Source organism: Microplitis demolitor, chromosome 4 (assembly GCF_026212275.2).
Source record: "Microplitis demolitor isolate Queensland-Clemson2020A chromosome 4, iyMicDemo2.1a, whole genome shotgun sequence".
NCBI classification, from domain to species: Eukaryota; Metazoa; Arthropoda; class Insecta; order Hymenoptera; family Braconidae; genus Microplitis; species Microplitis demolitor.
Genome location: NC_068548.1, coordinates 9,983,732 through 10,009,943, shown reverse-complemented (window position 1 = coordinate 10,009,943; position 26,212 = coordinate 9,983,732). Strand labels below are relative to the sequence as shown.

The window sequence follows — 26,212 nt, the reverse complement described above, 5'->3', positions numbered from 1 at the left end:
CGAACGCAACTTACCGATCAAGCTCAATTGCCCACAGCTTTTAGATACTAACAAGCCGCGTCGAATGACACCCTGACGGTCAAAATCGGTTCATCCGTTCAAAAGCTACCGATATTTACATACGTACGTAAATACACACATACATACACTTGGACATCATCTTGCAATTAGTCAGAAGAGCATCCTAGAACTTCAAGGTTGTTCGGACATTACTGCGACATTTAGATAAAAATCTGAATTTTTGGTATGTTATTAATTAATATCAAATACGTATAAATTAATTTTTTTAGGTACATCTGACGAATAGTTTTTAAGTTATTAATTATTGAAATATCGTAATTTAACACTCAGACTTTAGGAAACGTAGAGAAAATGCCCTTGTTTCGAGTTATGTAGTTGCTCCTTATAAAGATAAAAAAACAAAAAACTTTTCTCTTTATTAATTAACTATCGTATAATACGTTAAAAATAGTTAAAAACTGTTCTGACGAATGATTTTTAAAATATTTTAATAAGATGCACAGAAAATTCACAAAAAAATCCACCCGCCATGATGAAAAATAATCTATTCACGTGATTCAGATAAGTGCGGCAACGTCACAAGAAATAAAACGCGCTAACTTTTAAAATTAAAAACATAAGCGATTATTCCTGCAGATGCATATCATATTTAATGAAAATTTTTTATTTTATTTTTAAATTTGTAATTGCGGTAATCTGAAAAAATTAAACAAATAATTTTTAACCTAATCATACAAAATATTACACATAATAGGCAGGAGTAAAATAATACTGAGTCAGTAAAAATAATTTCTATTGCTCATTTTTAAATTAATTATAAATTTTTTAAATTAATATAAAAACAATAAGTTAAAAACGAACGTTGATATTATAAGCTTTATAGCTTTTATACGTGCGAATCAAGAATAACATCATTTATTTTAAAGTCAGATTGATATTTAGATTATCAGAATCAACGATTCGTCGCCCATTTGGCAATTGTACGCCTGAATTTTTATACTCAGCGTGGAATCGTTTCAAGCTTTCACTTATATTTTTTCTCTAAGCAACTATACTTTTCCTTGCGAATCGTCCATTGTGTCTGAATTGATTTGCATTACGCATTTTTATTCGATAAATCAATAATTAAATAAAATACTTTTTACTCTTCAAAATAAATAAAATTCAACTGAACACTCCAGCTAGATCAACGATTCGTCGCCCATTTGGCAATTGTACGCCTGAATTTTTATACTCAGCGTGGAATCGTTTCAAGCTTTCACTTATATTTTTTCTCTAAGCAACTATACTTTTCCTTGCGAATCGTCCATTGTGTCTGAATTGATTTGCATTACGCATTTTTATTCGATAAATCAATAATTAAATAAAATACTTTTTACTCTTCAAAATAAATAAAATTCAACTGAACACTCCAGCTAGATCAACGTGAACAGCTGTTCAAAGCGATGTTGCCAGATCTACATTATGAAAAAAAATACTTGAGTCAAAAGTATTTTATTTTTTATTAATATTAATTAAATTAATAAATTAATCAGTTCGAAAATAATGATAAGTACAGTCTAAATTCGAATAATGAATCTATATAATTACATTTGCAATTTTTGGAGAAAAAAAATTTAGATTTTATTTTGATTTATGGGGTATTGTCCGAATAACCTTAACACGTCAAGATCTGATAGAAATTTGATTTTAAAAAATCAGAACGAAACCAATAATTTCCCGAAATTTTGAAAATTTTCAATTTTGTTAGCGAAAAGTTAAAATTAAAGAAACGCCGTTTTTAAAATCTTTATCGGATACTTTATATATTTAAGCTCTGATCTGAGTCAAAACTCATTTGAATCCTTATTTTGATCACTTACATTGATTTCTGCCTGAAAATATTCATTTTGTTGAACATTATCGTGAATGAAAATTTAAAAAACGCTTGTTTATTAATTACTTTCGATTCTTAAATTTTCAAGTTTGAACAAATATGCGGAAAGGAAATTCGAGCAAAATTTACGATGTTAATATCGTAATCGTGGACTAGACTTTTATTAGCGTCAATTTTAAAATACCTTATTTCAAAATTTACTATGTGGGTTATATTTTTTACTATTTAACATCGTAATTTTAACAAAGACTTTTAGGATTAAAAATTACTTCAAAAATCACAATTTAACATCGTAAAAAAAAAAGAAATAAAAATTACAATTCAAAAACTATATTTATTCCTATATTTACCATTCTATGTACTTTTGAATAAAATAAATATTACAGTGCTGCCTCTGTTACAATACGATGTAAGCTCGAAAAATTACGATAATTTATCGTAATTTTTAAATATTAACTGCGTCCGCCGTAAGAGACGCTCTCATGACTTATGAATGTTTATTCAAATTGTTTATGTGGACCTTACAAATAAGTTGGTGTAAGCTCTTCGGTGGCCAAGTGGTCCAAGGCGTCGGACACTTCGTACTCGAAAGGACTCGAGTCCGAATCCAACGTCCGAACAATTTATTATTTTATTTTTTTATTTAAAGTTTCTCTTCAAATTTTACGATATTCACATCGTAATTTATATTACGAGCTTGTGCGTTGTTGAAATCAATTTGAAATATTATTTAATTAGGGGCATTCAAAGGATATGACAATACTGAATAATTTATTATTTGCATAATGCACCCAAGTACGTTCAAGTATTCTTTTTTAATTTTTAAAAAAACCAAAGTTTCTTAGTGTTCTTCAGATTTCAGAATTTTTTGTAAAAATATTACTTTTAATGCAGTCTGAAATCAATGTACGCGCATTGAATGTGGACTTAACTATTCTCTTGATAAAAAACTTTTGTCTGAGATGTAAAAAAAAACATTTTTGAAAAAAAGTTATTGCTTTAAGTTCTCAATTGTTTTTTGATGCGTACTAATCTGTCAATCTCAAAGCAGTAAAAGTTTCCTTCAATTTGACGGCAAGTTGTTGCCAACTATGAGATATTCCTACAATTATAGATTGTCATGTTTGGAAAGTAAGTTTACAGGTAGTGCAGTCTCAACGTTGCTAAGAAGTGGATGAAAAATAACAGTCATTTTCAATTTGACAGAAAGTTGTCGGAAAGTTGACAATATTTTTTATAAATAGTATCAATATCAATGAAAAATAATCAATTATTAATTAATAAGAAACATGAATAAAAATAAATTTTATTATGCTGCACGCACCTGAAATTTACAGACGCACATTTACAACAAACAGAAACTATGACAAAATTGATTTTCATTTATATTTCTTCAGGCCATTCTCAGACGCCCCCCTCCCCTGCCCTTTAATACATTGAAAAATTTTCAATTACTTTCAGCTGCCATAACCGAGTTAAAATTTTATTAGTTAAAAAAAAAATAAAACATTAATCGAAAAAAGGACAACGTAGTTGGAATTTCACCGGAATATAGAGTTTTAAAAAAATTACTCATAGTTGTTTTCAATTAGGATTCAAACGAAATTTGTTCAATAAATTTCAGCAAAATCTTCGTCAATTTTATGATTCGATTATTCAAATTTTGTGGGCTGAAATTTTTTCAATAAATTTTGTTCAATTCCTATAACTAATTACATCCGCAAATAATTTGTTTTCCAATTCTATAGCTCAGCGAAATTACTACTACATTGTCTCTTTTCAATTAAAGTTTTAATTTTTGTTCAATTAAATAATTTAATTTCAACACGGTTATGACAGCTGAAACTCATTGAAAATAGTAAAAAGACAATAAAGTTAGCGAACAGCTGACAATTTTTATAACTTTGAAGTAATAAAATAAAATTTTGATATAACAAAATTTAAAAAATGCACTTTTAGAAAATTCAAAAATCCGTACGTACATTTTTTAAACCGTTGTTTTATAAATTAGTTGATTTTTTTTTATATGTGATTTAAAAATGGTTTTATGCCTGCTACGTTTACACTCACAATTTAAAAAATTGAGAGGCATTGTCTCAAAACAGCCTTAATAATGGATGATCGATTTTTTAATATTTATATTGATACCATAAATAAAGATTATTTATAATCAAGATACTAAGATCTGTTGACTTAAATTTCACTTTAATCAGCACACTTGATAATTCATACTTTTCGTTTATTGGTTATTCAATTTTTTTAAATATTTTAATTATAAATATGAATTTTCCCGGGTAAACAGCGGGCGCTCCAGTGCGCCCGGGTGGAGGGTCCGAACACACCATAAAATACACATACTATAGAAATTTAATTTTGTTAAATTGCTAACCTGAAGAGATTTCTATAAAAAATAATTTGAGCCAGCAACTTTCATGTCATATTATGACATGAAGTTGGCTGAAAGGCAAAAATTCGACAAAAATCCGAGTTTTTTTCTTATGGATCCCTAAATCGGCGCAAGATAAATTTTTACAAAATTGTTTTTTCATTAGATCATAAAATTATGCAAATTATGAGTAAATTCGTTAGAAATAAGATAATTAGTAATAAATAAATAGGTAAAATATAAAAATACGCTATATTTATTAATAATTATCAATTTGAAATACGAGTGAGTTTAAGCAGGCCTCTTACTCTGGAATAAAGACACACAGTCGCCTCGCACCGCCCATGTAAACGCGCACACATGTGTATCATAGTGTACTTGGCGCGAAACACTGCCGTTTCTCCGGATAAAAAATTTAGTAAGAAAAGAAGTGGTTTGATATTTTGCAAATATTTTAAAAACTATTTGAGATATCCAAAATCTGAAAAAAGATCCTTAAAGAGCAGGAACTTTTCTAAAAAAAAAAGACCTTCCTCCCCAAACTGTACCGATAATATTTATAATTGTAATTTAGCGATGAAAATGGGACAAAAAACGGGTAGTGGCGCGTGCACGTGCGTCGATCGAATCAATAGCATAATAAAAAAAACTTATTTTAACGGATTAAATCTAAATATTAACGAATAAAAAAAATTTTGGTCCTTTCTAAACACATGAATAAATAATAATCTACCGAAAAAAAAATTTTATCCCAGTCAACTATGCTTTTGTTAAATAGTTAATTTTTACTTGTTTCAAGTTTACATAAAAACCCTGATTATTTCTAAACTAAAAACCCAGATTTTTTTTCACTTTTTGGAGCTATTTTTGAAAGGGTTTAGAAAAGATTGCCATTGGAAAAATAAAAAAATTTTGATTTTTCACTTTTTTATTAAGAATTTAAGGCATTCCCAAGTGGAAATTCAAGAACCGGTTTAATCATAACTGTTTCCTATCACTTTGATGTTTCATTTACCGCCCGAAAAGACGCCCGGTATGATCATGCAAGATGAAACATAAGAATAAATACGATGAAACCAGGCCTGAAATAATAATAATAATAATAGCTAACCTTAAAAGTACCTAGCAAGCGTGGGTACGAATCCCACTTAGATTAATTCTTTTTTTTTTTTTTTTTTTTTTTTTTATTAATTTTTTATTTGTTTTAAAATATCTGTTTAATAATCTGTAAAAAAAAATGATCTTTTAAACTTACATGTAATTTTAATTTTTTTTGTAAATTTTTATACAATGTCTTGAAATATTTAAAAATTTTATGCTATTTTGTATTTGATTTCACTTCTTTTTACTTTTTTCTTTTATAAATTTCATAAAATTCGTAAAATTTGATTAATTTTCATAATAGTCCCCTAAATAGTACAAAATTTTCGAAAATTTTGAACGGCCAGCGAAAAAAGTCGTTATGATAACCAAAGTTTTTATACATTAGTATAAAATTCGCTAAACTAGTAAAAAATCTTATCAATTATGCTAAGAACATTTAAACTTAAAAAATATTTTTAAATAATTCTATTTATAAATCTCGCTAAAAGTAGTTTATTAAATAATATATCTAACTTCGAATATTAATTATGAAGTCAACCATAATATCATGATCTTAACCATTTTTAATAAGTTATTCTTTCATATTTCAATAAATATACACAGAGAAAAAAATGTAGTAAATTTCACTAAAAAATATGAGAGTAATTAATTATGACGTGTTTCAGATTATAGTTTTTCAAAGATGGAATTATAAATTTTCCATAATTTTGTATCAAAAATTAAAGTCAGCATAAAAATATTTATGTTAAACAGAATTAAATTCGAACTAAATTCATTATATTTTAAACTCCTTTGTAAAATTTTTTCTACAAAAAAATGCTTTTTTTTTGTTTATATGATATAAATTTCATAATTTTTAATCACACAAAAATTAATAAGAACTAAAAATAATAATTACCACAATAGAATAACAAAATCTACAGATTTTGTCACGACAATTATATTTACTTCAATTTTTATTATTATTGTCTGGATATAAATTCTCGAACATTGATTCAAATTGAAAATACTGAAGCTAGCATAATAAAAATTCTTAAAATTTTTAGTTTTCTCAGTTGATAATTCTTTTTATTTGGTCAATATAAATTCTACTTTATCAGTAATGCAAATTTTCTCATGCCAGCATAATTAAATTTGTAGAATTTAAACTGGGGTTTACATCGGAAACTAGTTGGCACCAAAATTTAATATTTTTTAATAGTTGATATATCAAAAAATTGCTCTTGAAATGCTCTTTCAGAATCCGTAATTGCTCCAATTAAAAAATTAATATTTAATTAATTATGCGTTATTAAAAATCCAAAATTTAATTCCTAATTATCTCAGTAAATAAAATGTTTTTTGCTGTCAAACGATTGCTCCCTTGTTTTTCTATAGAGAATGATCGTTTTTTACCTTATTATTGTAATAATTAATTAATTAATTAAGAGAATTAATTACAAAAGCATAGGGGCAATTAAAGTATGACGTCACAATTGCGAAATGTCGCCAGCTGTCTACATGAGTATAGTAAATAAAGTCATGTCATCGACATGAGTATGCGCCCAGATAAACAATTTATTATGTACTACCTTTTTAATATAGTTTGAGGTTATTGTTAATTAATATCAAATTTATTACGTATAACTCTTTTTTTCTACCTAAGAATTGTATTGACTTTCAATTGCGAGTCATCCATTATAGTAAAGTTCGTATTGGGATTTATTTGGAACATTACTGCATTGTACGATTGCACAATTATTATTTTTTTTATTAATGGCTAAAAACAAGACCCAAAAAATAGGTTATTTGATGTGAAAGACAATTAGTCAGTAAAAAATTAAAAAATTAATTGACGATACAGGTATGTATATGTATTATTTTTTCAAACAAAATATAAATCTATTTTTATTAAGTGTAACCTTAATAATTTACAGGTGGATAGCTTTTTAACTCTTACACTCACACTGGCTTACGTGAAAAATTATAAGACATACAGTAAGTTATTATTTTCTTTAAGTGAAAAATTCGTAAAATTTATTCAACCAAAAATTGGGATGTAAAAACTCCAAGAAATTGTCTGAACGGCTGCTACTGAAAGCGATTTACCATGCCTTTACTAATTTGTTAATACACATTTTATAAAAGAAATGAACAGGACCTTTTTTGTCAAGAATTTAAATTCCTACAAAATTGTTTCTATGATTTTTTCCTCTAATCTGCATATTTCATGAGATATATATAGTTTGTATGCATATAATATTTTTATCCAATAATACAAATCATAATTTAATAACTATAATCTTAATAATTTATAGTTGGATAGCTTCTCAGCTACTACACTTTATAGTTTACTTGCGATGACTGTTGAAATAAATTTACTGATTGGATAAATTAATGATAAGATAAATGAACTCAAAATTATTTCTATGTTATATTTCATATATTGAAATATGGAATAAAATTTTATCTTAATATATCAAAATAATTAAATTTAAAATTTAACAAATTATAAAATATTAATTTTCAGGGTATATCTGTATTACGTATACTGGACAATTTTATTGGATCGGGTGCATTTGTTATCTATGTTACGGTATACTTAAATATCTACTCACACCATAATACTGAGATATCAGATTTTTTTTAAATTTTGTAAGATTCAAAAAGTCGCGATGTCACGATTAATGGATATGAAAGATAAAATTTTATGTGGTCACTATAAAAAAAATATGATAATAAAATGTAATGTTAAAGCATAAGAAACTTTTATTCGGCATAAAAGCTATGTATGATTCAAAGCCATGTATTATCTACTTGAGTGAGATTATCACAACAAGATGACCGTGTTCACAACATTTATCACCAAAGAAAATTTGAATTGACAAAGATGTCAAGTGGATTTAATTGAATTGCAACTAAATCAGCTACTATGATATTATGTTAAATATTTATGGAGAAATTTTTACAATATACTTTACTACACTGGCATCATAAGCAGCTGAGTGTGTCCGACCGGTACGAAGTCGGTGAACATACTTAGTTGAGCCCAAGAATTAATCTGAATTATTTGATTACATTAAATATGATATTACATCTAGAACGAGAGCGATAAGTTGCTATTTTTATCAAAGATATACTCTGAATCTTTCCGATATATTATAAATTTAGTGGTAGGCGACGATTTTTTTTCACTTTGCTCAATGTTTGTATTTTTATGTATAAAGCCGATCGGCGTAGAAAATAAATAAATAAAATAATTATACTAAAATTGGTAATTTTATTATTTGTAGAAATCATTCTTTTTCACTTGTAATTATGTTGCTATAGTTCAACAAAGAGTTGATACTAAAATAAAACAAATAATCTCTCGAAATTTGATAAGAATGACCTGAATAAGAGAAAAAATGAAATTTTGCGTGACACAAATTTAAAAAAAGCAATAAAATAAGTTTTCGATTTTTTTTTCACATGCTTTTCAGTTAAAGATTATTGCAAAAAAAAATGAATTCTGCTACACTTATCTTTTGTATTATTAAAAATTCAAATAAGTAAATTTTTTTTATCATAAAGTATTTTCAAAATTAGTAGCCACTTTAAAAATGACGAATTTTCTAAGTTCTCGAAAAATATTCTTATTGTTATAAAAAAGCTTTGCCGTAAGGGGAAATACAATTAAAAATTTTAACCCTTCACAGTAAAATGACAATTTAAGCTATAAGTTCTATTAATTATTCAAAATTTTTTTATTCTTAAATGATAGATGTACGTTAACTTTAAATCATTGCAAATAATTATCTTTTTTCGAATTATTAAAATTTATAAGTAATACAAACTATATATATACATATATTTTTTTTTTTTTTCAATTAATATAAAATATTAGTTACATAATTATTATTCCTTATAAATTATGAGTTTATAAATCTTTATAAATTATAAGGATAAAATACTCCTAAAAAATCAGCTCTACTTGGACAGCACCGTTAAGTTATTGTTCATAAATTAATTTAAATATTAGCTGTTTGCCCCTCTCCTGTAAATGCCGCGAAATTTAGAGTGACATTTTGTAAAAAACAGTTGACGATTGCAATAATATAGTACGAGATTGATCAGTTTTTGTTAAGTATTGTGGTAGTTAGATATTTATGTAAATTTTATTAATTATTATGACTTTCTAGGCTGCGGTATCTCATCTTGAGATATTTAAGACCATTCAAAATTTTGAGATTTGTAATAATGATGGCAAATTAAAACCTAAAGCAGATCCCGTTTGGAAAGAAATTTGCTCGACCTGGAAGTGGTATTCTGGAGATTACCGTATGAAGCCTATCAATTTATATTTTTATATTTCAAAAGATAGAAATGCTATTTTTACTAGTTATGCGCGATTAAAAAATATAGTGGTGCCTGAAATTGAACAACGAGTTCCCATTGCTGAATTGCAACCATACAAGTCTGATAGTGATGAAAGTGATAGAAGTGATAATTTAAATCATAAAAAAGACCACGATTTTACAATGCATCATCAAAATGATAATCATCCTTGTAGGGATAAGTTATTATATTTTACAGTCAATTTTTCTCAAGAACAATGGACTTCATACAAACCTATTGAAAAAATTGACAAAAATACACAATCAAACCTCGCTCTACCAAATAATTGGACTCACATTTTAGCATAGTTAACATAGATTGAAACTAAATTGCCCTGTGCTTTTAGTTTCAAAAAGAATAAAGTATTTTACATTGACAGTAATGATGATGAGGACAGTACAAATAATGCATATAATTATATACTGAAAATAAGTGGTGTATGTGCTGATAAAAGTTGTCGGGCCGCAATTTATGGAGAATGTTTTTTCAGGAGTACTGATGATAAAGCTGCAATGAAACTATTTACCCTTAATACGAAAGAAATCCCGCATAAAAAAAAAGACATTTATCAAAAGAAAAAAGAACAATAGCGAAAAAAGATTTGAAAATTACTCCAAGTGCTATGCATAGAGAAGATTTAATTTTAAAATTTCAAGAGTTTGGCGATCAAATATCTCCTCTAATTCCATCTACAAAGACTTTAAACCAAGTCAATCTCGAGGGTGAAAATGAAGAGATGGGAATAACCTGCGATTTATGGCAAGATCTGACAAATTTAAAGTACGACGTAAAATTTTGTTCAACATTACGACAATTGGCTTACGATAAATTTTTCTCATTTTACTGGAGTCTCGAACAATTAGACGTTTACAATGATATTTTAAAACTAAACTCAATAGTTTCAATAGATGCAACAGGGAGTCTAGTTCGTAAAATTAATGGTCATAAAAACCGTTCCAATAGTCCAATTTTTCTTTAACAAATTGTAACATACATTGATAACATGATCGTTCCAGTATGTCAAATGCTATCAGAACGGCATGACACCAAGATTATTGCATTTTGGCTGCAAGAATGTATCTCAACCGGTGCTCAAGTCCCTCAAGAAATCGTCACTGATATGTCGAAGTCACTCCAAAACGGTATATGTTTAGCCACAAATAATTTAACGTATCACCAATACTTAGAAAGTTTGTATCAGTTTTTAATTGGTAAAACTTTATTTTTACCAAGACCTTTCCTACGAGTCGATATCGCTCACCTGATGCATTGGATGTCTTCTTCAAAGTGTTTTTCTCATGCTCAATCGGGAGTGAAAGACTTTTACTTACGGGTTATTGGCTTGATGACTACTGTAGATTGTTTTAAAAATCTTGAAAGAACAATGACAGCAATTCTAAAGATCTGTCAGAATAAACTTGGTTGCATAGATGATATTAAATGGATATTCTCGAAAATAGAAACATTTAAATTCAACGACACCGTAATTGATTATAAAAGTCTACGAGAGACTAATTTTTGTGACCAAGAAAAAACGTGTGATCAACATTTATTTTGCAATGACGAAGATGAGAAGAAGACAAATGATGACCTTGAACTTGCAAATTTTATTGAAAATCTTGTTGGAAAAACTCGTGGTGACGATAAAGATTCAAGTCTTACAGTTAGTTTCGACAATATTAACTCCTTTTACTTTTCTGAAATTTTAGAAGATTTAAAACGTCTATTTAAAAAATTTCCCGCATGGACTAATGTAATGGTAAAACCTTATAATTCTAAAAATATTGTTGCGACTTCAGCAAGGTCGGAAAATTATTTTAGAACTGTCAAGGAAAATTTTTTAAATAATCATCGTCCAACTAATATAGTTAAATTTCTGATAAAACATATGAGATCCTTGAAAGCACGAATGATCGAAGCCAAAGATGCATTTAGTAAAATAAATATTCCAACGAAAATGAATGTCAATACTAAAAATCACCAGAAAAATAACCAAACTGATGATGACATATTAAATCTCCGTGAAAATTGGAGAACCAAAGGTGAGATTAATGAAGTTAAGGATGTCTTAAGCTCTGAAGAGAGTGATATTCACTCAGTTACCAGCAATAATTCTATCAATCTCACATTTCATGAAGATTTTATACCACCAAACTCTCCACTGTTTGAATCAACATCCGAAAAAAATAAAGAATATCTCAGTTCATCGAACGTTTTTATTAGTATCTCATTAGTTAAAAATACTTACGATAGCGATTCTATTTTATTAAGTCCAGAAAAAAATAAGTTTAAATCAAAATGTCAAAAATTAACATCAAAACGAAAACATTTTAGTCTTAAGTCAAGTCCAGTTGAGAAAAAAAGAGGTAAATATGTTACACCATTTTAAGAGGTACAAACTTTCCATCAAAATATTGTTGATAAAAAATCAAAAAAATATAATTCGAAAAAAAAAAACAATTATCAAAAATGGTACTTGTTTGCCTCCACGTAAGGTAAATAAAATAAAATATATGTTAAATAATACATGCCCATTCGATAGTTTATGTGAAATTTTAGCGTTTACATATTTAAATTTAAAAAATTTTAGAAATTCCATTGATAAACAATGTCAGCCGAAGTGTTTTTTTTTTCATGCGTTACGACGTACGCTAAGTTTAGAGCCATGGCTCCTGTTTATAAGCAGAGATTAGATTTATTACTTCCGTTATATACTGCAACTACTAATAGAATTGATTGCGCTGATAATGTTTGTAGTTTGATGGAACGTTTAATGGATAAATTTGACTATGAGTCAAACATCGAAGAACTAAGTTGTACGAATGAATCCTGTAAACATATTTTGACTAATAAGATTCCGGTATTAAATGTATCAGCTAGAAAAATTTGGGACCATGGACTAAAATGCTTGATAGATAGTGTTTTAGATTCACTAAAAGATCAATCTTCACTTTATTGCCAATTATGTAAAACTAAGTCAGTCAAAAGAACTATTCGTATTGAATGGTATTTATGTTTAGACATAAGTCATTTTTATGAAAAGTCAATTTATTTTAAAAAAACTAATAAAATTCAATTATTAGAAAATAATTTAAAAGACATTCCGACGAGTTTAACCATTTTTTGTAAAAAATATATGTTATCTGGTTTAATAGGATATAACGAGACAATAAGAAAAGGTGGAATTGGGCATTATATTGCATATACGAGGTCGATTAGTAATACATGGGTAGAAATTAATGATTTGAACCCCAGACCTATAATTTATACATCTGCGTTACCTGATGTTAAAATTTCATTATTACTTTATGTATTAGTTTAGACACTTTTTTTTTTTTTACTGTATTTCAGTGAAGTCAAAAAAACGTAATTTATAATTTACATTTTTTTGTTAGTGATCTCCGACATTGCAATAAAAAAAAACTTAATTTATATGTGTCATCTATAAAAGAATTAATATATATATATATACATATTAATATATATATATATATATATATATATATATATATATATATATATATACATATTAATGTTTATTGATTAATATGTACATATTATATACATAGTAATCAATAAAAAATTATTATAAGATGTTAAGATGATTGAATATTTCATATAAGAGAATTTTACGTTCATTGTTATTATTCTACTAATTTATGACGACGTGGAATATAAAAAAATATTAATATATTAAATTTTTATGTTAATTTATTTGTGATAATATGAATAAAAATAAAAAAATAACATCAAAAAAAATTATTGAAAATTATCCGAAATTATTAGTCAAGCTAAATTTTAATTAGGAGTTCCAGTAAGAATGACACGAAGCATATGTGAATCTAGATCGAGCATTACGTCGTTAATTTTCTTCAAAGCTTTTGATAAACTTGTTAAAAGATATATTGGTTTGTTTCAATACATGAAAGTTAAAAATATATCTATTCTCTTGCAACTTTTAATGAAAAAATGATTAGTTAAGCGTTAAAAGAAAATTGAGACTCAATGAAAAGTTAGAGAAGGAGGAAAAGTTAATTAACAAATTAGTTAAGGCATGGTAAATTGCTTTCAGTAGCAGCCGCTCAGACAATTTCTTGGAGATTTTACATCCCAATTTTTGCATGTAATTCACTAACATCTGAAATCAAATATGAAAATGAATTTTACGAATTTTTTATTTAAAGAAAATAATAACTTACTGTATGTCTTATAATTTTTCACGTAAGCCCCCTCGCAGTTTTGCGAATGCCGTAAATTTTCGGCATTTATGCACATGCCGTAAATTTACCGTAATAATTTGGTGTTAATAAAATAGGTCTCGGGATCGAGTCCACGAGTTAACGGGTGTTTTTATTTATTTATTTTTTTTTTTTTCATGACAGTTATTTAATATATAACTTTATAAGGTTCTACATAATTATATAAAATTAGATATAACTGAATAAAATTTTATATAATTATATATAAATTTTTTTACGGGTAGAACGGTTTGATGCTGCAAAAATGCCGAAAATATACTATAAATATGCTGTATAATTACTGTTTTAATTCTGTGAAAATACCGTATTTTTTCTGTTTTATTACCGTAAATATTAGGAATTTATTTCGTAAATTTTTGGTAATAATGCGATAAAAAAACTGGCTAAAATAACTCGAGTAATACCATATTTATGCAGTATTTATACCGTATAATTCCGGTATTATTTCGGTATTTCCAAAACCGCGAGGGCCAGTGTGAGTGTAAGAGTTAAAAAGCTATCCACCTGTAAATTATTAAGGTTACACTTAATAAAAATAGATTTATATTTTGTTTGAAAAAATAATACATATACATACCAGTATCGTCAATTAATTTTTTAATTTTTTACTGACTAATTGTCTTTCACATCAAATAACCTATTTTTTGGATCTTGTTTTTAGCCATTAATGAAAAGAATAATAATTGTGCAATCGTACAATGCAGTAAAGTTCCAAATAAATCCCAATACGAACTTTACTATAATGGATGACTCGCAATTGAAAGTCAATATAATTATTAGGTAGAAAAAAAAAAGTTGTACGTAATAAATTTGATCAGGAGACACGATAGTGTCTCGCGCCCAGTACACGTTCAATCACATGTATATGTGTGAAGTGTCATGGCCCGAGCCTACCGTGTATCTATACCGTAAACATAGTGGTTTTTAGCTCTCATTTTTTTAAACTTTTTTAGAATAATAAATTTTCAGAAAATTCCTTCTCTATTCGAAAGATAATTGATTGTTTGTCTTAAAATTATAAAACTTTATTCACTTTAGTTATGAGAACTAATTTAAATAATGAAATTAGGCCAGCACATACTATAGCACCCCCAATTTAGACACTTTTATAAATTTTTTTTCATGAGTTAGGGGCACTACTAGAGAATAAAAAGTTATAAGAAAAGCGACGATTGAGTAAAACATTGAAATTTTTTTATAGCAATGATTTATTATTGCGCCACCAGCGGTGCTTCGGTCTGTATTTTTTACTATAGTTTCATACGGAAATTTTTTTATGAGCATAAATAAATACGTTTCATAATCATAAATAAATCCGTTTTGATATTTAAGATGAATTTTCTTTATTTGATTTCAGTGTTCATTGTTATAATTTCAATCAATTTTCCCCGATTTTGCATAAATACTACAGAAAAAACTATACATCTTACTTTAGTTTTACTTGAAATTGTTGTGAGTTGCATGCGAATTGTCATAAGTAGAAGAAAAAAATTGACAACTATTTCAATCAAACTAATGTCAATTTTTTACCAATTAGCTTAAATAAAATTAAATTGAAGAACTCCGAATCGCTACTTTAGATTGAAATTGACAGTAATTTGACATTGAAATTACTGAAAATTTGCTGCACGAATTTTCCGCCAATTTAACAGCAAAAGTTAAAGAGAAAAATTTATGGTTAATTTTTGCTCAATTCCGAGGTAACACTTTTTGCTACACATAAAAGTCGGTAATGTTCATTCTTACCATTTAAGAAGGTAATTAAATTTATACTTAAAAATGTCTACAACTTGAATATAAAAAAATAGTTTACAATTTTGCAAGTGAAATTAACAATAAATTGGAGTAAAAATTTACCTGGAAATTAACGAAAAATTTTTCTAGTAAGCTTTCGAAATGAATTTGCATTTTAGTTCGGGTAGTAAATTTACGTCGAATTGTATAGCAAGTTGTATATAAATTGGCCTCGAAAACAGAATTGTCCGAAGTTGATGGACATTTGATGAAATTTCCCAGGAAACTTTTGCTAAACAAACTGTGGTATTAGGGTGTCTATTTAAAATATTTAAACTTCTTGATATTGCAGTTATATTCGCTAGGACGTACCAAAATCAGCTCTACTTACTTAGCCGTACAATAATATTAATCGAGTAATATTATAAAAAATCAATGCTAATTGTTAGGATATTCCCTAGTTGTACAGTTTACTTAACAAAATTTAAGTTGCGAAAGTTTCCTCGAAATTTTCGTCAAATGTCTGTCAACTTCGGGCTCTTCCGTTATTGACGAGAATTTGCATAAAACTTGCGTTACAATTTGACGTAAACTTACTACCCGAATTCGAATCCAAATTTATTTTAAAAGTCGCATACAAAATACCGTCAAAAACGGAAAAGCCCGAAGTTATCAGACATTTGACGAAAATTTCATGGGAACTTTTGTTAGTGTTTTTTTCTAGTAATCAAAGAGTGACCTCTAAATTAAGGAAAAATCAACCGCTAATTTTTTTTCCAAGTTTTGATATCAAATTGTCGGCCAATTCGGACAGTAAACTTCGATAATTTTAATTATCAAATTACTATCAATTTCAAGCTAAGGTGGCTTTTAGGGTTATTTCGTACATCTAACATTGTGGCGCTACCTGTCAATACCTTAGTAGCAAAATTTGAAAATCAGGTTTTTAACGAATGGAAACATATAATTATTTTTAATTGGAAGATTTATTATCGTTATACAAAAAAAAATATTATTTTTATTGAAGACTACTAATGGCAAATCTAGTTTCTTAATTACATTTTTTTTATAAATAAATTACTGTTTTCTTTGATTTAACCGGCAATTATCGACAAACGATTTCCTAGTGATTTAAATGGAAAAATTAATAAAATATCGAAGTAGAGGGGTCAAATGGAAAAAATTAAAGACTAATTTTTATTTACTTTTTCATAATTAAGCAATTAACTCACAAACAACTTTGATAGACCGACATTGAACGACAAACGACCAAAAAACGATTGCAATCAAAATAAATCAGATCGGTTTACATTGAGTTGGTTTATAATGAGGAGTGAAGTAAGTGGAGCTGAGATATACAACTTCAGCTGTAAGCGATTTTTGATAATCAAGTTGGAAGCGAGCTAGTGGCAACCAACTGCAGCAACTTGTTATCAAGTTGGCCGCAAAGATTGTTGTCATTTCCATAAATTGACGAATTAGTCGCCTATTTTCTGAAAAAATGTGTGCCAACAGCTGGCATTCCCTTAGTTGACAGGGTTGACAGAAAGTTGACTTCAATTTTCTCAGAAAGTTGGCGTCAGGTTGCGGCAGTCGATTATCGTCAACTTTCTAGAAATGTTGGTAACAACTTGTAGTCAATAATAACGTCAAAATTTTGAATTTCGTTCTGTTGTATATAAAGTTATATCCGCTAAACAGTACCAAAATTGGGTAACTTAGTGCTATATATATATGTATGTACAGATATAAATGTAGATCAGTTGAAGTATGTTTACGTAGTAATTGCGTCAAAAATACGTATTATTATCTCTAATTACGTAATTATTATTGACTAACAATTAATTATACATCAGATAATTTTCAAAATTTTCAAAATATAATCCGTGATTAACTTTCTTATGTTCTATCTAGCTACCCGCAATGTCTATATTTAAAAATTACCTCTCTAATAAGGGATCTACAGTATATATATATATATATATATATATATATATAATTTAGTGCTATCTATAGATCAATTAAATTATCATTTTTATTTAGTAATTACGTTGAAAATATGTACAGATCTCTAATTAATACTATATTATTGACAAACAATGAATTATGCGTCAAATAATACTAAAAACTGAAAAATATAATAACACTACAAAAAAAAAAAATAAATCCTACCAAAAACAGATTCTCTGTATAAAGTCGCGCGAAGTACACGTTTAAAATTTTTTAAAAGTAAAAAAAAAATTATTTTTTACAAAAAAAAAAGTCAAATCGAAAAAAAACGAAGTACCTAGTATGATGCAAAATCATAACAAACATTTTCATAAAATTTAAAAAAAAAATTGTATAACAAAATTTCAATGTACTTGGTGTGCGTTACTACATGTGTCACGATATTTAGATATCGCGGCAGTCTCGCATCAGGTCGGTGAGCAACAGAGGGCAGCACACGCTGCTCACACGTCTCATCCGATAGTTTGTTAACATGATTATTTTGTTTATTTACAAGATTTTGTTCTAATTATGGCGTTAATAATACTTTATTGGTTTCTTAGGTATAAATTGTATTCGAATCAGGAGATTTCACTGAGTAATGTGAGCATATATTTGGATTTTATAGCGCTGAGAGAAATAGTTGCGCATTTCATTTATGTGCTTATGATTATTTTGAATTGGTTGGTGCATGCGCGTCAACGCAACAGTTGGCATCCGTAAATTTAGTCATTATAAATAAATTTACTAGTTTTATGAATAAATCATTGATTGATTTATCGGTAAATAATATTAAGAATTAATTATGGAACATACAATTGGTCAGTTAGCGTCGGGAACTTGATAAATTACACGGCCACAGTTATGTAGTACGTTGGTGGTACTGTAAAGAAATAACATGCGACGGTTGTATATCTCTATTGGTCAAAGTGAGATATACGACAAAATGTCGTCGGCCTAGGTGCCGGCGTGAGATTCACGTGCTGCCATGGTCAGACGTGGGAAAGTCTCTGTAAGAGTAGCGTGTGTGCTCTGTTACATTAAAATAATTATAAATTTGTCGCCATTTGGTATTTTGTGGAGATAATATACACCCATTGGCATTAGTTGAGCATTTGATAAATCGCATTAAGGAAAGTACATTTACCGTATTAGCGTGCAACCAAGGGAGTTGAATAATACGTAAACTGTAAGTACTTTTTTGGCTAATACATTGGCGTGTAATTTGGTTCCGAGTTGGCGATCATTTGTATATAGCAGAAGCGTGAGAGAGATAGTGAATTCTGAGTATTAATAATTTGTCATAAGCATATGATGGAATGCATAAATATTATACTCAGTAAATACGAATACAATCAGTGAAAACATTCAGTACTATTTTACCAAATATTGAGTGTGATAGATGTTTGGTTATTTTTCATTATCATTTATTATTAATTTGAGTTATTATTTTTATAATTAATTTTTGGTGCGTATTATTATTTTATTATTTTAATTATCACGTGAGAGTGATACAAAGGTATAAATATCACTCATAATTATTGTATCCAAGAGTGCTCTTTATCTGTATTATTTGAGTATAGGATAATATTATTTTGTGAATACCGTAAAATTCACCATTGGAAATTATTGGGAATTTTTACTGGAAATACTTCAAATTCTTATATGAGATTATTTTAGTTAATATTTTCTATTCACTTGTGAGTGATATAATAATTTACAATTATTGAAGTATTATTCTGAGATTGTCCTCCGTGAATTATATTTAGTTTGTTTATGTTCACGTGTGAGTGAGACTATTAATTATTAATAGTTGTATGTTTTTACAATACATTTATTGTTTATGCAGTATTATTATTATTTGAATTATAATTTTATATGCGCATACTATTATTATTATTTTTTGTAAGTGATTTACTATTATTTTTCGATATTATTTATGTGAGTATGCGATATATTTGATTAATTAATTTTTAATTTAAAATATATTTGAAACGAATGGTCATCAACCCGGTAGTTAGTTAAATTTATTTATTTTAAGTGCTGCTATCTTTTTCTTGCTTTCCTTTTCCTGAAATCTGAAACTGTTACCCTGTCATTTATTTTATTTTCATTTTTCTCCGTTGTTTAATTTTAAGTTAATTTTGTTCGTGGGGCACACGAACTGGCGCCCAACTAGGTTGTCTAACCCAGCCTGAGCAGAGCTGCGGGTCCAGGGAGATTCAGGATATCTCCAGGTGGGACATTTTGTTTTGTTACTATTTTATTTTCAGTTTTTCAACCAACGGAGAGCCATAACGGCTATTGAGCGCCAACCACACTCCGCCGTGGGACGCGTGAAATATAAAAGAACGTTATACATGTACTCAAGCAAAATTAATTTCTAATAAAATTAAATATGGTTTTTTTTACTCTTTTGTAAGCACACCAAGTACATTGAAATTTTGTTATACAATTTTTTTTTTAATTTTATGAAAATGTTTGTTATGATTTTGCATCATACTAGGTACTTCGTATTTTTTCGATTTGACTTTTTTTTTTGTAAAAAATAATTTTTTTTACTTTTAAAAAATTTTAAACGTGTACTTGGCGCGACTTTATACAGAGAATCTGTTTTTGGTAGGATATTAATTAACCATAACCTCAAACTATATTAAAAAGGTAGTACATAATAAATTGTTTATCTGGGCGCATACTCATGTCGATGACATGACTTTATTTACTTACTCATGTAGACAGCTGGCGACATTTCGCAATTGTGACGTCATACTTTAATTGTCCCTATGCTTTTGTAATTAATTCTCTTAATTAATTAATTATTACAATAATATGGTAAAAAACGATCATTCTCTATAGAAAAACAAGGGAGCAATTGTTTGACAGCAAAAAACATTTAAAAAACATTTTATTTACTGAGATAATTAGGAATTAAATTTTGGATTTTTAATTACGCATAATTAATTAAATATTAATTTTTTAATTGGAGCAATTACGGATTCTGAAAGAGCATTTTAAGAGCAATTTTTTGATATATCAATTATTAAAAGATATTAAATTTTGGTGCCTACTAGTTTACGATGGTATTTACTCAGTTGAGAAAGAACATTTATAGGAAATCATTAAAGTTTAAAAAATTAATAACGGTCTTTACACCCATTTGATAAAACTTCATTAAAATAGAGCAATTTATAATTTATCGACAATAATTTTTAATTTTCTTTAAGTAATTTTACAACGGTGTTTAAACAAAATGATCTTTTATTCTGAATGTTCGGATTTAGGTTATTTCTCTAGTTAGTACTCCGCAGAAATTAATTCAAGAAGCTTCTACTTTATCTGGCAAGTATCAATTACTCAGTTGAGTTTTTTGGAGTTGTGTAATTAAGAAAACCTTTATATTTATTGATTTTAATATAATTATGCTTATAAGATTTCTTTGCATAACTATTTGTATGTATCATAATAAATTACACACTTACGAATAACAATACATTATATTTTTTTTTGTATTAATAAAATAGAAAACTATTTGATGTATTATTGCATGTAATAAATTTAAATCACTTGGATTTTAATTTTATGAAAAATTAGATGTATTTTTGTTTATTATATATCACCCTTTTATATATTTATTAAGTTAGATGAGTAGTTATAAGACTTTTTGTAAAATTTATAATATTAATATAATAATTTTAACGAGACTTTTCTTTTCTTTGTAAATTCAATATTTTACGAATCGTGAAATTAATTTTTTAAATATATTGTCGACTAATTACCAATACCAATGCTGCTGAAAAAATCGGTCTGTCGGTTGACCCTGCGGGCCAGCCCCAAAGCTTCCCGCATATTTCGAGCTCCTTCAGCTCGAAAAATTGTTGTAGATACATTTTCGAGCTCGAAAATACTTTTGTATGCTTTTGTTTTCGAAAAAAAACGTTTTTTTCGATTTTTTCTCAAACGATATCTCCCGAAAAATTAAACCGATTAAGACGGTTAAGCTAACAATCGATGCGTTTTATTGAGTTCTATAACTGATCAGATTTTGAAATTGATTTATTGAGTTGTTTTGGAAAAATTTAGAGAATAAAAAAAACATTTTTTTTTTAATTCTTTCGACAACGGTTTCTCTTGAACGAATTAACCGATTTTGATATTTGAGGTGGCATTCGACGCGGCTCATGAATCCTCAGAGTCCATTCGATTTTGAAATCAACCCATCGAGCACATAAAAAGTTATCCAAAAAAAACATTTTTGAAAAAAGTTTATTTTTGGAATACCTCTGAACGAGCCCTGCCGATCAAACTCAATTTTTTTCAGCTTTTAGATATTGACAAGCCGCGTCGAATGACACCTCAAATATCAAAATCGGTTCATCCGTTCAAAAGTTACAGATATTTACATACATACACACATACACTCGGGCATCATCGTGAAATTAGTCAGGATAACTTCCTAGAATCTCAAAACGTCAAGATCTCTTAGAAATTCGATGTTCGAAAATCGGACTGAAACCAATAACTTCCCGAATTTTTGAAAATTTGCAATTTTCTAAGCGGGAAGTTAAAAAAATGAAATTAATATAAAATTAAATAAAGAGTGTTTTGTGTTTATATTCTCATATGTTTCTATTAATTTCATTATATATATGCGTATACGTTTTTGTATAGACATGTAAGGCTATTAAAGATAATAAATAGAAACATATGAGAATATAAACACAAAACACTGTATTTTTAATTTTATATTAATTACATTTTTTTTCAGCAGAATTTGTATTAGTAATTAATCGACAATATATTTCAAAATATAACAGAGGGATTAACCTTGTCAAGTCTGGCTGCACCTAAGTATTATGATCGAATATTAGGGCGCCCTTGGAAGATGAAGTCGGTCTTCCAAAACCCGATGTTGTGAAATTTTATTGTAATTAAATTAAGCTATCAGGGTCGTTTGTAATATTTTGTAAGAGAGGAGAGGAATATCAATAGGCTGAAATAAATGGTTTATGAAACTCTAGTTTAATTTATTTTAATTTAGCGGCTGAGACAGCCGTTCGACACGCGTGTGGCTCGGGTGATTATCGAAGTTAAGTAGCATCGAGCAGGATTACTACTTGGCTGGGTGACCGTTTAGCCACGCGTCGGGTTCGAACGGAGGTCTCTGACCGTTAGGTGTGGGATGAAGATCCAGTGATCGGTAAATTAGGAATTTTATCAATCACTGGAACTTCACTCAAACCGAAACTGTACTGACTAAGTTTTCTCTGTGGTTTCCCTACGCCACTACTCCTCCATTGCACAAGTGAGGTAGCAGTGCATCACCGTAATGATGCAGTACAGTACGAACACAATTCGGGCCACAGCCGCACAAAAACAACCGGGTATAGGAAAAATGAGCTGAGTAAACATTGTATACCATGTGACAGACAATGCTTGCCTACATACATGGTGGATTAGTATTTTAATAAAAAAAAAAAAAAAAAATTTATTTTAATATAAGCACCTTGCTTTTTCTTTATTTTCCCTTATGACAAACTATTTCTCTATGACAAACTATTTTTTTATGACAAACTATTTTTCTTATGACAAACTAAATTTTAAGCGTCTCCCGGACGTTTCCACACTCACATTCACGTTAAAAAACCGTCCACCGGACGTTAAACCTTATTCCTTAATTCTCAATTAAAAAACCGTCCACAGGACGTTAACCCGCATTTTTTTTTTAATTCCTAATGTCCCCTGGACATAATCTCAAACCTAACTTAAATTTTGTCGACCGGACCTACATCATAGACAATGTTTATTTTACTTAGTATTAACCTTGATTCTACTTAAAAATTTAATTTGTTCTGTATTTTCGGTATCATTACTGTCAATCGGTTATATAATTTACAACTCAGAGTTGTAAAAATACTGAAAATATTTGTGAACTTTTAATGACTTTATTTTAATTTCAGTTACAATTTTTCTTTTAAATTTACAAAAATTTGTAGTAAATCAAATGACAAACAACGTTTGTAAATTTTAAAAACTTTTAATTGGAAATTACCCTGCTTAAAAAATCCGATAGATTCTTACACTGTATATATAAGGCCCTATACTTAACTATAGCACTTCTCATAGAACTCATTCATTCTTATAAAATTTCTATAGGAATGTATGAGGATTTATTGGATTCTATGAGATTTTCTAAACAGGGTAGTCAACGGTTTGGTAAAATCACAATACATATAGGATTACTACATAAAGATAGTAAAACACCAACTCATCTTGGAAGGATTCCTAACACGTTTCGGTAAATTACTCGAATTGTATTGTATTGACAACACACTGATTTGTAATTTTACTCATATTTTGTTTTGTAAAATATGTGTAATTTTACAAAAATTTTAAACAGTGTAGACCTTTCTATCGCCACCATCTATCTTACGGTATTATATAAAATTACTTACATTTATTAGAAAAATTTACTTTTGAAAATTCACATGATTTTATGCTATTTTTATCAATTTTGCACATTTCAATTGCAAAGTTAAGATAGATATCTGATGTTAGAGACATAAATACATACAGAATATTTCATCCGCCGTGTAGCAGAACACGTGGAAAAAGTTTAATGATGGATCTTTGAGGTGTAAGTACTTGAAACATTATAAAATGTGGTGAGCCTGAATATAGACAATTACCGCTATTTCGAACACGATTTTTTCTGTATCTATAGATGCTACGATTATTTAAACTAAAAAACAAATTGCATTTCATGATGGGGAAATCGAGAGAGACCATTACGACGAAGAGTTGGTATTATTTTGAACACATTTAGCACATAATATCATGATTTATCCGGGAAGATTGACTGAAGATGTTATTTTTTAAACTTTTCGTCCTCGATATCTTTTAGATTAATCAACCGATTTTGATATTCAGTGTGGCAATCACCGCATTTTATTGGGTTTCAAACCTGCACAAATTTAAAAAATGATTGGTTCAGTCATTTTAAAGATCTTCGTAAGAATCCACTTTTTGCTATTTCTTTCTCCGACGATATTTTTAAAACGAATTAGTCGATTTGGATGGTTGATGCGGCAACCGACGCGTTTTATCGAGTTATAGAAATAATTAAATTTTAAAGACGAAATTTCGAGTCATTTCGGAGAAATTAAGAAAAACTAAAGAAAAAAAAAATTTGTTCGTAATTCACAAATATTTTCGAGTCTAGCAACAAACTCTTTCGATTGCCGTAAGAATCATTTTAATCGGTTAATTAATTCAAAAGCTATAAAAAGTTTACACACACACATACATACAAACGCTGAGCCATCATTCCAAAAATGGTCAAAATAGTTTCCTAAGACGTCAAAACGCTGACCTCTAATGGGAATTCGATTTTCAAATTCGGGGTAAAAACGATAAAATCCCGCATGTTTAAATATTTTCGTAATGAAAAGTTATAAATAATATTTTTTTTTAAGAATATCGTAAGACATGCCCTTTTTTCATCTAATGTTGTTTAGATTTGTTTTGCATCTTAACAAACATTTTTTTTTTAAATAAATAATTTGACCCTCCTGAAGATTCAAACCTAGACCTGTCACGCGAGACTTATGGCCAAAGCTTTAGCACACGCAGCACTGGGCTTGAGAATACCACAATTTTGTCAAAAATCATTTTCACGATTTAATTTTTTTTTGTTTTATTCCTTAGGGAATTTACTAAAACCCTTGTGAAAATTGTTTGTCAAAATAATTCCGTTTCAATACAGTTAATTTTTTCCGACTGTCAGTTCGGTGAATTTTTTGGGATTTCGGCAGCCATATACATTTTTTTTCATATTATTTTTCATAAAATAGGATTGAAATAACTATGAACAAGCAGGAACTAAACATACATGATAATACTTGCGCAAATTTAGCACCCCATTCATAGAATTTTAAGGTGACAATGGTCTTAAATGATAGGTCACCGTGAGGTCAGTTTAGGTCACATCATTTTTTTGTTAGGTCACTTACGGTTTTTTTATAAAGAAATTTTTAAAATTTTATTACTAAAAAATTTGAACTTTAGCACCCCATTCACAGAAATATGAGCGTTTTTTATCATAATTTAAATCTATATCGACAGGTCAGTATTGGTCAATCATAATAATTCAAAAATTATTAATATTTAAAGTTTTATTCATACTTATAAATAAATTGTACCTCACGCAGGCGAACTACATGCTTATTCACAGGATATGACACGTGGGACGAACTTTAAATTCTTCTTCTCGTTCTACTACTAATTAATTTGCATAGTTTTTATATTATATAAAAATAAATCCGTAAAAATCTTTTTTTTGGCATAATATTAATAAAATCATTTTATATTGTCGTAAAACATATTTGAAATTCAATTCAACATTAATTCGATTTCATCGTTTTAAAATATTTCATAATTGACAATTGCTTGTTACCAAATTAAAGGAATATGTTACTGAGCAAACATTTG

General features: G+C 28.1%; 1 protein-coding gene and 2 long non-coding RNA genes across 10 annotated transcripts in view; 1 reads left to right on the top strand and 2 right to left on the bottom strand.

The window, feature by feature from the left end:
- LOC103576994 (probable ATP-dependent RNA helicase DDX20) overlaps positions 1-26,212 on the bottom strand; it is a 143,739-nt gene that overhangs the window by 113,443 nt on the left and 4,084 nt on the right. The window lies entirely within an intron of this gene.
- Positions 6,965-8,680, top strand: LOC128667666 (uncharacterized). The gene is made up of 3 exons (XR_008403616.1): positions 6,965-7,230; positions 7,304-7,364; positions 7,897-8,680. It is a non-coding gene; the product is annotated as an uncharacterized LOC128667666 (long non-coding RNA).
- LOC128667667 (uncharacterized) lies at positions 13,419-14,886 on the bottom strand. The gene is made up of 3 exons (XR_008403617.1): positions 14,580-14,886; positions 13,943-14,506; positions 13,419-13,881 (listed from the first exon to the last, which is right to left on the bottom strand). It is a non-coding gene; the product is annotated as an uncharacterized LOC128667667 (long non-coding RNA).